The following is a 13801-nucleotide window of genomic DNA, read 5'->3' as shown; positions in this document are numbered from 1 at the left end:
AAGAGTTGGACACGACTGAGCGACTGAACTGAACTGAAGCTGCCACAATTCTGAGAAGTGGTCTCAAGGGGAACAAACCAACCTTGAAACTGAAGATGAACTGTGCTTAAAATAATCAAGATGACACTGGGTAAGCAATGTGAAGTCAAAGTCGCTCAGTCGTGTCCGACTCTGCAGCATCACAGTCCATACAGTCCATGGAATTCTCCAGTGTCGGACCAGCCCAACAACAAACCGACCTGAGGGAGTGGTGCTGCAGAAGAGAAAGGAAAAATAAGACTCAGAAATAAGGTGGGGATCAGGGGGCTGATGCCATTCGCAGGCAAAAGCCCAGGTCCTAATCCTTGCATGCCTTTTATTGCTAACACCTCCTTCCTTGTACGTGCTCTAGAGATATCTGTTTTTTTACAACCTCGGATCAGGGATAAAGATATACAATGCACAGTCCTCCGTGTCTAAACTGCAGGCCGTCATCGAGTGACGACATTTCTCAAAACTCCCCCAAGTCTTTGGTTATGACAAGTCCCTAGTGGTCTTCCATCAGTCGCATCAGTACTTCAACATCTTGTTTGCAAGATGTTTTTCCATGATGTACTTTTTACTTGCTCCCAGCCCTTTGCCTGGGGGTGATGAGAAAATCATTCTTATTTTTCAAAGAAGCCCTGTTAATTATAGTACAGGCCTGTGCATAGAATATTCCCTACATATTCCCCTTTTTTAGTTTTTGAAGCTTATTTTTGGTGATTATTGTTGAGTATGGAAGCCAAAGCCATAGTCGCTAATTGCTGTTGTTTTCCGTCGAATTTCTCGGTGATTTGCCGCCAGACGCAGTGGTGATCACAGATAACGTAACCAAGAACGAGGCAGCGAGGTCACAGGCTGTCCCTGTTCCCTGACCGCTTTCCTGCCTTCAACGGTCAGTTCCTTCATTGGCCTCACGTGGGCGGTTGCGGGTTGTCAGTCTTGCCGCCCCCGTCACTGGCGGCTCTCCGGGAGGGTTGGTGTCCAGCCATGTCCTCTTTCTTTTCTCCGGCAGGTCTTCCTGTACCCGGTGGTGTTGTCCGCCATCTGAAATGACAGGAGCATAACCTCATCCTTTCTTAAGTCTAAGACCCTTACACTAATCGTTCATAGCATTTTCCCACCACTCCGGAGTATTATCCGCAATCATTTGACCAGGACTGTAATTTTCACTAAGAACGGTGTTCTGAAAATGCAGTGTTGCTGCTGGTGTTGAATGATCCAGTCGTAAATCCAAAAAATGTAAAGTAAATGAAGCTTGGGATAATTTCTCTTTTGGTGTCATCAGTATGCCATACGTTTCTCCCTCTTTCTGTTTAAATAATATTTTTTAGAGTACGATGAGTGTGTTCAATAATAGCCTGGCCTTGAGAAATATATGGAATACTTGTAGAATGAGAAATGTTTCAATCAGATAAGAATTTTGCAAATCCATGACTTACATACGCAGGGCCATTATCAGTTTTAACATGTTTCGGTAGGCACGTGTAAGAAAAGGCTTGCAAAAAATGTGAGATAACAAGAGCAGATGTTTCTCCAGAATGAGCAGAAGCATAAATCATGCCCGAATAAGTATCCACAGAAACATGAATAGCTCCCAAACGTCCAAAAGAAGGGACATGAGTAACATTAGTCTGTCAAATACCGTTGGGAAAAAGACCTCTGGGATTAACCCCTGTAGTAGTGGGAACGTGGTGAGTAAGAGTACATGTGGGGCAGGCAGAAACAATATTTCGGGCTTCTTGTCTGGATAATTGAAACTTATTCATCAAGCCATGTGTATTTATATGTGTGAGTTGATGAAATTCATAAGGAGTAAGAAAAGCAATGAACAAAGAGTCGAGGAATCATTGCCCTTTGCCAATGGTCCGGGCAATTTAGAATGAGATCTGATATGTGTAATGTAAAAAGGGGCAGAACGAAGTCTTACTGTATTTTGTAACTGAGATAATATTGTAATAATAGATGATTTAGAAGAAGCCTTTGGTAGCGATATGGTTTCAATAATTTGTGTTATCAAATGTGTTACAGCATATTGAGAATCTGGTATAATATTTAATGCTGTAGAAACATCCTATAATAAGGTAGCAATAGCCTCTAATTCAGCTTGCTGAACAGAGGTTAGGGTCGATTGTCAAACCTTTGTTGTGGGCCCAGTATAACCAACTTTGAGAGTTTTATTTGCATCAGTAAAATACACGGGAGCATAAACAAAAGGAATTGTTTTCATAATAATAGGAATTATCCATTTGTGTTTAGCAGCAATAGTAATCAAAGGTGACTTTGGAAAATGGTTATGAACCTCACCTGTGAAATCAGCAATGGCAATTTGCCAATCCATACTGGTAACAAATAATCTATGGGTTTGCTCATTAGTGAAAGGAAGAACAATTCCATACGGATCATAACCAGAAAGTTGAATACATCTGGATCTCATTTTTGAAACAAGAAAGGAAATAAGCATTATGTAAGTGATTATTTTCTTAGGAGTGTGGGATAAAAATCCCCCTTCAAGGACACCCTGTGTTTGCCATAATATTCCTGTAAGGGAATCTAAAGTAGGAAGAATAAGTAAAGAAATTGCCACAGTCAGATCTACTTGTTTAAGTTGTCTTTGCTCTATAGCTTGATTTACAAAATCCAACTCCTGTTTAGCCTGTTCTGTTAGTACCTGGGGGTTATTTAAATCAGTCTTGTAGGATTTGAAATAGGTGTGTTAAGGAATGATTGGGAATTCCTAAAGATGGTTGTAAAAGCAGAGACATTACTTTGCCAACCAAGGTCCGTCAGGTCAAGGCTATGGTTTTTCCAGTGGTCATGTATGGATGTGAGAGTTGGACTGTGAAGAAAGCTGATCGCCGAAGAATGATGCTTTTGAACTGTGGTGTTGGAGAAGACTCTTGAGAGTCCCTTGGACTGCAAGGAGATCCAACCAGTCCATTCTAAAGGAAATCAATCCTGGGTGTTCATTGGAAGGACTGATGCTGAAGCTGTAACTCCAATACTTTGGCCACCTCATACAAAGAGATGACTCACTGGAAAAGACTCTGGTTCTGGGAGGGATTGGGGCAGGAGGAGAAGGGGATGACAGAGAATAAGATGGCTGGATGGCATCACTGACTCGATGGACATGAGTTTGAGTGAACTCTGGGAGTTGGTGATGGACAGGGAGGCCTGGCATGCTGTGATTCATGGGGTCGCAAAGAGTCGGACATAACTGAGTGACTGAACTGAACTGAACTGAATAATTTCTGAAAATCATTTAAAGTTTTCAAGGAATCAGTTCGAATTTGTATTTTTTGTGGTTTAATAATATTTCTTTGCAATATATATCCTAAATAGGTATATGGTTCCTGCTCTTGTAATTTATCAACAGCAATATATAACCCACATTCTTTTAATTTAATCTCTGTATTTAAGAAGATATGTTGAATTTCTTCAGCAGAAGGAGACACTAAAAGAATATCATCCATATAGTGGATAATATAACCATGAGGGAATTGTTTTCTAAAAAATTCAAGTGATGTGGAGACGTATAATTGACATAATGTAGGACTATTAAGCATTCCTTGTGGCAATACCTTCCAGTAATATCGATACACTGCTTTTTTATTATTAATTGACGGTACAGTAAAGGCAAAACAGATAGCGTCAGATTCTTTGAACAGGATAGAAACAGTCTTTAAGATCAATGATTTTTATTTTCTAATTTGGTGGTATCATAGAGGGTGACGGAATGCCAGGTTGTAAAGCAACCATAGGTTTGATTATAGCATTAATTTTTCTTGAATCAGTTAACATTCTCCGTTTCCCAGATTTCTTCTTAATAACGAAGAAAGGAGAATTGCAGGGACTAGTAGTTGAGGAAATATGATTAACAGATCATTGTTCCTCTACTAGCTGTTCAAGAACCTGTAACGCTTCATGTGAAAGGGGCCACTGCTCTGTCCAAACTGGCTCATCAGATTTCCATGTCAATTTAAGTGCTGTTTTTTGTTGTTCGGGAGTGGCCCCCACTAAAAATCCTGTGTATTTTGAACAGGATTATACCCCATATTTGCCACAATTTGTTTAGCTTGAGGAGATATAGTAGGAATTGTTACCTAAGCTCCCCATTGTATCAATAGATCTAGTCCCCATAAATTAATAGGGATATCTGCAATTAAAGTTTGTAAAGCTGCAGGTTGTTGTTCAGGATCTGAACAGGTCAAACTATTAGTACCTTTCTGAATATTTTGCATAGTTCCAATTCCAGTTAACATAATAGGAACATCTGTTAAAGGCCAATAAATTGGCCAATGCTTTTCAGATATTATAGAAACATCAGCTCCAGTATCTACAAGTCCTGAAAATTGCTTATTATTGGTATATACAGATAATGTGGGTCTAGAATCAGATACAAAAGTTTGCCAATATACCCATTTTCCGGTACTTCCAAATCCTCCAGTTCTTTTAATATGAGATTTACTAGTAGTGATATAGGTAATAATCACAATTGAGCTATACGATCTCCTTTTATTACTTGATAAGGATACTCTGGTTTCATCATAACAGAAATCTCGCCCTCATAATCTTCACCTATAATCCCCATTAGGACTTGAACTCCCTTACTTGTTAAACTACTGACTTTATTTTTTTGGGCTCCAAAATCACTGCGGATGCTGATTGCAGCCATGAAATTAAAAGACGCTTACTCCTTGGAAGGAAAGTTATGACCAACCTAGATAGCATATTAAAAAGAAGAGACATTACTTTGCCAACCAAGGTCCATCTAGTCAAGGCTATGGTTTTTCCCGTGGTCATGTACGGATGTGAGAGTTGGACCGTGAAGAAAGCTGATCTCCAAAGAATGATGCTTTTGAACTGTGGTGCTGGAGAAGACTCTTGAGAGTCCCTTGGACTGCAAGGAGATCCAACCAGTCCATTCTAAAGGAGATCAATCCTGGGTGTTCATTGGAAGGACTGATGCTGAAGCTGCAACTCCAATACTTTGGCCACCGCATACAAAGAGTTGACTCACTGGAAAAGACTCTGATGCTGGGAGGGGTTGGGGGCGGGAGGAGAGGGGGACGACAGAGAATGAGATGGCTGGATGGCATCACCAACTTGATGAACATGAGTTTGAGTGAGCTCCGGGAGTTGGTGATGGACAGGGAGGCCTGGCGTGCTGTGATTCATGGGGTTGAAAAGAGTCGGACACGACTGAGCGACTGAACTGAACTGAATTGAACTGAATAATAACCCCGCACTTCCTTTAGGTATTGGACCTTTAATTGCAGTGGGGATTTTATCCATTCTCACAGTTGGCATGAGAAGTAAATTATCAATGGTGAGGATATCTAGTGCTGCGCTCCTGGAGGTTGTAGGAAGGAGGTCGATAACCCGGGTGTATGGTTTGGAAGAGCTGGATGACGGCTGATCGCTGGCTGGGTACAGAAAAGGAACAGTGTTCCAGGTTTGTTGAGAGCTCATATTGTTTGATGGATCCCGAGCGGGGCCCTTCTTCCATTTTCCCAACAAAGGGGACCCATTTTTAGGAATTTAGGTCTACACTGATTAGCCCAGTGATCGCCTTTATTACAGCGAGGGCATATCCAGGTGTCTGTTCTTTTGTGGGAGTAGGCTTATTAGGTGTATTTTTATTAGTCTTGCAGTTTTTCTGCACATGTCCTCTCTTACCTCAACTAAGACATTTATCCTATTAATTCGCTTGTTGTTTCAAGCCCATAATGGCTTGAGTCAACAATTGCATCTTATAGGGTTCTGATCCAATATCATGACAGACCTTAATAAAATCCTCTAGAGGCTTTCCTTGTGCTTTAAGAGGCCGTAAAATGTTTCGACTTTCTGAATTTGCATTGTCATAGGCAAGCATCGGTAGTAACATCTCTGTTATTTCAATTTGAGCAACTGTTCTCACCAGATTTTGCTTTAATGGGCGATAAAATCAGCCTAAGTTTCTCCACTGGGTTGTTTCACATTAACAGAGGAAGGATGAGACTGTCCCGGGGCCCAAGACAAATCAATCTCATTTGACCTGTAAGCTGATCATCGAATTGTAGTTGTCTCTGAATCCCTTGATATGCCCCTGACTCCATTAAACTGCTCCACAGTAATATTAAGAGGAGGATTAGCAGCTGCAGTTCTTTGAACCTGTTGAGAGGCTTCATCTTGCCACCTTGTTTGGAATTGTAAAAATTCCAAAGTGGATAGGCAAGTTCTAGCAATCATTTCCAATCATGTGGAATGAGTCGTTCAGGCTGAGCCAGCCCCTAAGACCTGTGGGGTAAGGGGATGTAGCTCCATATTGTGTGCCTGCCTGTTTAATCTTAACAGTTTTAAAAGAGAGAGGCGTATGCTCAAATTGTACCCCGCCTTGTGGAAGTTGAGCATCAGGGGGCACCTCAGTCACGATAGCAGACAAAACCAAAGCATCAAGATCACCTTCTCACCTAGCTGCTCGTACAGCTTGCTGAAAAGATGAGGGAGCAGGCACAGATGGCTTTGGTATTGTGACCACAGCTCTAAACACCCCATCATCCCATGGTGTATCAGGATCCAGTGGAGGGGGTTCCTGAACTATGGGGGCTCCAGCCAAGGAGTCGAAGGCTGTGAGACTGGTAATAAAGGGCAAGCTTCAGGATGTTGCTCCGTACCATAGTTAACACGGGATTTAGGACTCAAAAATTGAGCCCCTCTCTCCCCTTCCAAAGGATTATATTTCCCTTTATCCAGATTTTCATATATATGAGGCGGCTGGACAGGCGACTCCTGAGGTGCAGGAGGAGCAGGAGTATCAGATTCTGAATCAGAAGAGTCAGACTGTTCAGACTGTAAAGGAGCCAAAGTGGTATAAATAAGGAGACCGCACACTTATAGGAACAGGATCCCCAGACTGATAGGCTCAATGCAAACCACGCATCACTTCTTTCCTCTCTTTAAGATGCAAAGTCCCTTTTTCTGGGTCCAACCAGTGACAGTGCTGATGAATTGCCTGAAATAGTTCCCCAAAATTCTCTTCTTTCACTTTCACTCCAGAGCTATGTAGTAAGGTTTTTAGAAGCACAGTATAGTCAGCATGCTTAGAAGGAGCTGGCCCCGTTGTGTCCCTTATCGACAGATCCACGGGGCTGTGCTCACCAGGTACTTTCACTGTTCTCCCATCTCTTGCCTGGAATTCCCTGTGTCTTCTGGCACTGTCAAAAAAGCCTTGAAAGCTACTAGCGCCCTCAGGTCCCTGTTTGGGCACCAAATGTTGGGACCAGCCCAACAACGAACCGACCTGAGGGAGCGGTGCTACAGAAGAATTAAAAAAATAAGACTCAGAAATAAAGTGGGGATCAGGGGGCTGATGCCATTCGCAGGCAAAAGCCCAGATCCTAATCCTTGCATACCTTTTATTGCTAACATCTACTTCCTTGTCCGTGCTCTAGAGATAACTGTTTGTTAACAGTCTCAGATCAGGGATAAAGATATACAATGCACAGTGCTCAGTGTCAAATCTTCAGGCCATTCGTGCATGTGCTTAGCCCGGCAGCGAGTGACACCCTTTCTCAGCAGCCCCCTCAAGGCTCTGCCGTCAGTCACATCAGTACTTCAACAGCTTGTTTTCAAGATGTTTTTCCACGATGTACTCTTTACTACTCCCAGCCTTCTGCCTGGGGGTGATGAGAAAGCCATTCTTATTTTTCAAAGAAGCCCCGTTAATTACAGTACAGGCCTGTGCATAGCATATTCCCTACATCCAGGCCAGAATACTGGAGTGGGGAGCCGTTCCCTTCTCCAGGGGATCTTCTCAATCCAGGGATCAAACCCAGGTCTCCCACATTGCAGGCAGATTTACCAGTTGAGCCACGAGGGAAGCCAGACTAGATAATGACATGATTAATTTCAAGCAGGATGACTGTCAGAGCTGATCCATGTTGATGTATGGCAGAAACCAACACAATATTGTAATTATCCTTCAATTAAAAATAAAGGGGAAAAAAGATGACTCTCAGAGCTGACTGTGCTGTTTCTGCATGTAGCTCCTACCCCCTGCCTATAGAGCCCTGTAACTCCCCTTTAAAAGTTCTTATGCACTGACTGGCAGTGAGGAGTTGGCCTTTGAACATGAGTCCACCTTCTCCCCTGGTTGCTGGACTCCTAAATAAAGCAAATTTTTCCTTTGTACAAACACTTGCCTCTCGAACGTTGGCCTTCAGATGGCAAACAGCTGGAACTGAATTCAGTAACAAGAGATCATAAATCCAGAGGTCAATGTTTAGAGGCGGGAGGAGAAGGGGTCGACAGAGAATGAGAGGGTTGGATCGCATCACCGACTTAATGGACATGAACTTGAGTAAACTCTGGGAGTTGGTGATGGACAGGGAGGCCTGGCGTGCTGCAGTCCATGGGGTCACAAAGAGTTGGACACAAGTGAGCGACTGAACTGAACTGAGTGTTTAGAGGGAGGCGGAAATTTTTCAGTTCTATGTGGGCTGTTATCCTTGTACAAGATCATATCAGTTACTGGCCAGAAACCCACATGTTGAATTAGGAGTACAGTTAACCTGCGTCTGGGCTCCTGCCCCCAAAGTCCCATCCAGCCTGGATCCTGCCCCTGCTCCCAACCTCATTTTCCTTCCCTCACCCCTTTCAGCCCCTGCACAGGGCGTCTCTCACTCTCAGAACGTGGGAGTCCATTCCCCTCACCCCCACCCTGTTCCCTCTTTCCAAATGCTCACCCTCTACCTTTTCCCAGTTGAGAACCCAGATTACATGTCCCCTCCCATTGTCCAACTGAACATGGGCTTCAGGCCTGTCCAGCAGCCCGCTGCCCTGTTACTTTCCAGGTCCTCAGCCGGACACTCCCCTGATGCCATGCCTCCTCCAGTATTTAAACACTTTGGATTGAACGTCTTGGGTTTACAGTTTAAAAACAATATTTTCTTGAGACTTCCCTAGTGGTCTAGTGGTTAAGGATCCTCCTTGCAATGTGGGGTAAGGGGCTTTGATCGCTGGTTAGGGAACTAGGATCTCGCATGCCTCATAGCAGTGGAGTGCTACAAACACTGAGTCTGAGCGCCCCAGAGGCCTCGTGCCACCACTAGGGAGTCCATGGGCCCCAGTGAAAGGTCGCACATGACACAACTGAGCCCTGAGGCAGCCAAGGAAAACAGAATTTTTAAGTGTTCTTTATTGACTCACGCCTGTAACATTTGCCAAGAAGATCGAAGCTTCAGCCCTTTGTATGTGCACCTCATACAAAACCTTTCCGCAGCGCCTACCTCTCTCCCATCAGCATTCTCAGCCACCTACTACTTGATGTAGATTTACTCTGGGGAAGGAGATTGCTGCTTGTGGTCCCAGCTCTCGTGACAGGTCCATGTAGGTGAAAGGGAAAGAAAGTGAAGTCGCTCAGTCGTGTCCGACTCTCTCTGACCCCATGGACTGTAGCCTATCAGGCTCCTCCGTCCATGGATTCTCCAGACAAGAGTACTGGAGTGGGGTGCCGTTTCCTTCTCCAGGAGATCTCCCCAACCCGGGGATTGAACCCGGGTCTCCCAAATTGTAGGCAGACGCTTAACCGTCTGACCCACCAAGGAAGTCATCTAGGTGAGTGTGAGTGAAAGCCGCTCAGTTGGGTCCCACTCTGCAACCCCACAGACTATATAGTCTGCCAGTCTCCTCTGTCCATGGAACTCTACAAGCAAGAATACTGGAATGGGTTGCCACGCCCTCCTCCAGGGATGGTCCAGATACAGGGAATGAACCCAGATCTCCCACATTGCAGGCAGATTCTTCACCATCTGAGCCACCAGGGAAGCCATAACAGGACCATACTTGGTACCAAGTCATTATGGCCCATCCCAAACCAATGACTTGGTGACTCTTTCCCTACAACCCTTTGGTGGATCCTGAGCCAGTGAGGGAAGTGGTGGTGGTGGGAGGCAAAGCAGGGGAGGGGGGACACAGAGGGATAAGTGGCCAGAGTTTGGGAGGAGACTTTAGGGTTAACGTGCCAAATAGCGGCAGGAACCAACAATGGCCAACAAAGCAAAGGACTCAAAAGGAGCAGGGGACGTGTGTGCCCAACAGGGTGGAGTGGAACGGAGGTCTAAATGAACCAGGGTGGGGGACTGGCACCAGAGTCCTCGCAGAGGCCTGGCAGATCATGGTCAGCTGAGCCTAAAGAGTTTGCACTCTGCTCCACTGATCACACCATCCCCTGGCAGCTTTACCAGGAAGCAGCTAACAAAACCTGCACAAAACTGAACCCCCTTTCTCTTCCCCCAAGTACCTCCATGTCGGTCCCCACCACATCTCTCCCCCACCAGGTCCCTTCAAAACAACCCCGAGAAGTGTGTGAGTCCGTCCTCTCTCCCTACCTCACCACCACCCAAAAAAGTCTGCACATCCCACTGAGAGAGGTCCAAAGCACGTTCCCTGCCAAACGCAGGTCAAGCAGTGTCCTAAAACCAGGGAGGGGACAGGATCCCACGGATTCTTATGCAGGAAGGTCCACTGGGGAGGGTCCCAGGAAGGCTCCTCCTTGTGGGCTTCCCTGGTGGCTCAGCTGGTAAAGTAATCTGCCTGCAATGCGGGAGAGCGGGTTCCATCCCTGGGTTGGGAAGATCCCCTGGAGAAGGGAAAGGCTACCCATTGCAGTGGGTATGACTCATGAATTCCTGATTGCCAAATTCACACTTAAATTGAAGAAAGTAGGGGAAACCACTAGACCATTCAGTTATGACCTAAATCAAATCCCTTACAATTATACAGTAGAAGTGAGAAATAGATTTAAGGGACTAGATCTGATAGAGTGCCTGATGAACTATGGATGGAGGTTTGTGACATTGTAGAGGAGACAGGGCTCAAGACCATCCCTAAGAAAAAGAAATGCAAAAAAGCAAAATGGCTGTCTGAGGAGGCCTTACAAATAGCTGTGAAAAGAAGAGAAGCGAAAAGCAAAGGAGAAAAGGAAAGATATAAGCATCTGAATGCAGAGTTCCAAAGAATAGCAAGGAGAGATAAGAAAGCCTTCCTCAGCGATCAGTGCAAAGAAATAGAGGAAAACAATAGAATAGGAGAGACTAGAGATCTCTTCAAGAAAATTAGAGATACCAAGGGAACATTTCATGCAAAGATGGGCTCGATAAAAGACAGAAATGGTATGGACCTAACAGAAGCAGAAGATATTAAGAAGAGGTGGCAAGAATACACAGAAGAACTGTACAAAAAAGATCTTCATGACCAAGATAATCACGATGGTGTGATCACTCACCTAGAGCCAGACATCTTGGAATGTGAAGTCAAGTGGGCCTTAGAAAGCATCACTACGAACAAAGCTAGTGGATGTGAAGGAATTCTAGTTGAGCTATTTCAAATCCTGAAATATGATGCTGTGAAAGTGCTGCACTCAATATGTCAGCAAATTTGGAAAACTCAGCAGTGGCCACAGGACTGGAAAAGGTCCGTTTTCATTCCAATCCCAAAGAAAGGCAATGCCAAAGAATGCTCAAACTACCTCACAATTGCACTCATCTCACACGCTAGCAAAGTCATGCTCAAAATTCTTCAAGCCAAGCTTCAACAATATGTGAAGCGTGAACTTCCAGATGTTCAAGCTGGTTTTAGAAAAGATAGAAGAACCAGAGATCAAATTGCCACCATCCACTGGATCATCAAAAAAGCAAAAGAGTTCCAGAAAAACATCTATTTCTACTTTACTGACTATGCCAAAGCCTTTGACTGTGTGGATCACAATAAACTGTGGAAAATTCTGAAAGAGATGGGCATACCAGACCACCTGACCTGCCTCTTGAGAAACCTGTATGCAGGTCAGGAAGCAACAGTTAGAACTGGACATGGAACAACAGACTGGTTCCAAATAGGAAAAGGAGTACGTCAAGGCTGTATATTGTCACCCTGCTTATTTAACTTATATGCAGAGTACATCATGAGGAACGCTGGGCTGGAGGAAGCACAAGCTGGAATTAAGATTGCCAGGAGAAATATCAATAACCTCAGATATGCAGATGACACCACCCTTATGGCAGAAAGTGAAGAAGACTTAAAGAGCCTCTTGATGAAAGTGAAAGAGGAGAGTGAAAATGTTGGCTTAAAGCTCAACATTCAGAAAACTAAGATCATGGCAAATAGATGGGGAAACAGTGGAAACAATGGCTCACTTTATTTTTCTGGATTCCAAAATCACTGCAGATGCTGACTGCAGTCATGAAATTAAAAGATGCTTATTCTTTGGAAGGAAAGTTATGACCAACCTAGATAGCATATTAAAAAGCAGAGACATTACTTTGCTGACAAAGGTCTGTCTAGTCAAGGCTATGGTTTTTCCAGTGGTCATGTATGGATATGAGAGTTGGAGTAAAAAGAAAGCTGAGTGGCAAAGAATTGATGCTTTTGAACTGTGGTGTTGGAGAAGACTCTTGAGAGTCCCTTGGACTGCAAGGAGATCCAACCAGTCAAACTACAGGAGATCAGTCCTGAATACTAATTGGAAGGACTGATGCTGAAGCTGGAACTGCAATTATTTGGCCACCTGATGCAAAGAAATGACTCATTTGAAAAGACCCTGATGCTGGGAGGGGCTGAATTCGGGAGGAGAAGGGGACGACAGAGGATGAGATGGTTGGATGGCATCACTGACTCAATGGACATGAGTTTGAGGAAACTCTGGGAGTTGCTGATGGACATGGAGGCCTGGTGTGCTGCAGTCCATGGGGTTACAAAGACTCGGACAGGACTGAGTGACTGAACTAACTGACTGACTGACTGACCCACTCCAGTATTCTGGCCTGGGGAATTCCAGAGAATTCTTGGAGAAGGGAAAGGCTACCCGCTGCTCCAGTCTTCTTGGGCTTCCCTGGTGGCTCAGCTGGTAAAGAATCTGCCTGCAATGAGGGAGAGCTGTGTTCCACCCCTGGGTTGGGAAAATCCCCCGGAGAGGGAATGGCTACCCACTGCAGTATTCTGGCCTGGAGGATTCTGGCCTGGTTGCAAAGAGTCTTGAGAACCCCATGAACAGTATCAAAGGGCAAAATGATAGGATACTGAATGAGGAATTCCCCAGGTCAGTAGGTGCCCAGTATGCTACTGGAGCTCAGTGGAGTAGTAACTCTAGAAGGAATGAAGGGATGGAGCAAAAGCAAAACCAATACCCAGTTGTGGATGTGACCGATGATAGAAGCAAGGTCCGGTGCTGTAAAGAGCAGTATTGCATAGGAACCTGGAATGTTAGGTCCATGAATCAAGGCAAATTGGAGGTGGTCAAACAGGAGATGGCAAGAGTGAACGTCGACATTCTAGGAATCAGTGAACTAAAATGGACTGGAATGGGTGAATTTAACTCAGATGACCATTATATCTACTACTGTGGGCAGGAATCCCTTAGAAGAAATGGAGTAGCCATCATGGTCAACAAGAGTCCAAAATGCAGTACTTGGATGCAATCTCAAAAACGACAGAATGATTTCTGTTCATTTCCAAGGCAAACCATTCAACATTACAGTAATCCAGGCCTATGCCCCAACCAGTAACGCTGAAGAAGCCGAAGTTGAACGGTTCTATGAAGACCTACAAGACCTTTTAGAACTAACACCCAAAAAAGATGTCATTTTCATTATAGGGGACTGGAATGCAAAAGTAGGAAGTCAAGAAACACCTGGAGTAACAGGCAAATTTGGCCTTGGAGCACGGAATGAAGCAGGACAAAGGCTAATAGAGTTTTGTCAAGAGAACGCACTGGTCATAGCAAACACCCTCTTCCAACAACACA

The sequence above is a fragment of the Moschus berezovskii genome, chromosome 5, assembly GCF_049115385.1.
Source record: "Moschus berezovskii isolate FMDL1 chromosome 5, NW_MosBer_1.0, whole genome shotgun sequence".
In the NCBI taxonomy this organism is placed as follows: domain Eukaryota; kingdom Metazoa; phylum Chordata; class Mammalia; order Artiodactyla; family Moschidae; genus Moschus; species Moschus berezovskii.
The sequence above is the reverse complement of the archived record's forward strand: the minus strand, read 5'-3'. Positions refer to the sequence as shown.